Source organism: Crocodylus porosus, unplaced genomic scaffold (assembly GCF_001723895.1).
Source record: "Crocodylus porosus isolate Cpor-Errol unplaced genomic scaffold, CroPor_comp1, whole genome shotgun sequence".
NCBI classification, from domain to species: Eukaryota; Metazoa; Chordata; order Crocodylia; family Crocodylidae; genus Crocodylus; species Crocodylus porosus.
Genome location: NW_017728886.1, coordinates 37,579,570 through 37,580,109, shown reverse-complemented (window position 1 = coordinate 37,580,109; position 540 = coordinate 37,579,570).

Below are 540 nucleotides of genomic sequence, written 5' to 3'. Positions count from 1 at the left end.
CCTTTGACACTGTCTCATCCCATTCTCATTAATAAATTAAGCGACTGTGGCATTGATGCCTACACAGTTGGATGGGTAAAAAACTGGCTGATGGGGCCCACCCAGAGAGTAGTGGTGGATGGGTCGTACTCAACCTGGTGAGATGTGAGCAGTGGGGTCCCCCAGGGCTTGGTCCTTGGGCCTGGACTGTTTACTATCTTCATCAGCGACTTGGACAAGGGGGTGGAAAGTACGTTGTCCAAGTTCACTGATGACACTAAGATGTGGGGTGAGGTGGGCATACTTGAAGGGAGAGACAGGCTGCAACTAGATTTAGACAGATTACAAAAGTGGGCAGATAAGAATAGGTTGGGGTTCAACATAGACAAATGCAGAGTGCTGCACCTGGGGAGAAGGAATCCACAGCATACATACAGGCTGGGGAGTTCCCCTCTTGAAAGCACAGAGGCAGAAAGGGATCTTGGAGTCATTATTGACTCCAAGATGAACATGAGCCGCCAATGCCAGACCGCAGCCAGCAAGGCCAGCCATACCTTATCA